A 797-nucleotide genomic window follows, 5' to 3' on the forward strand; every position below is an offset into this window, starting at 1 on the left:
AGAGAATAAGAGAATAACAAAAAGATAGAAAAAACCAAGGATTGTATTCTTAGTCTCCAAATCTCTTTGAATCCTTAAAATTCTTCTTAACTTCAATGACTCTGTGGCTTGACTCTTAGCTGTCAATTTTGTTTGTCTTCCTTTTAAAAGTCCTCTGAATGGTTATTTTTATAGGCTTTGAAGTTAGGCCAAGTTGAGTGGAGAAAGAAGTCAATTCCAATCAAGATTTCCTCATTAGACTATATGGGTCGCAGCCTTGCCCAATTAATTAACAGAAATCATAATTGCGTAAGGACTGCTACAATATGTTAAATTTGACAAGATTTTTGACCATATTTTAGGCCAAAATGGATAAAGTGTTAAACATGAATATTGTAGATTTTTCTCTTGGCTTTTCAATGGTCTAAGAATCACTTTATTTGGAGTTTGTAGAGAAAGTTATGGTTGAAATACCGAAACATATAGTGTGAAAGTCTACACCTCAAAATTACTTTCCTTTTTCCATTAAAATTCTTCCTTCATCAAACACCCACAAAAGCACAAATAAATTAATAATAACCAATCTTAGCAACATTAACACCAAATTAAGCATAAAATTAACTATGATTAGATTAACTCACCAAAATTAACTAATTTAATTAAAATCTACTAATTTCTATGCATTACTACAAGAACTAAGCTAAATTACTATTAAAACTAAGCCCAAATAACTCTATATTATAGAGTTATCAGTAACCTTGATGGTCTAACTCTCTTAAGTGACACAAACCATATTCTGGCCACATCATTTAGTCCAA

Source organism: Theobroma umbraticum, unplaced genomic scaffold, assembly GCF_002168275.2.
Source record: "Theobroma umbraticum cultivar Fairchild unplaced genomic scaffold, ASM216827v3 scaffold_60.0, whole genome shotgun sequence".
Taxonomy (NCBI): domain Eukaryota; kingdom Viridiplantae; phylum Streptophyta; class Magnoliopsida; order Malvales; family Malvaceae; genus Theobroma; species Theobroma umbraticum.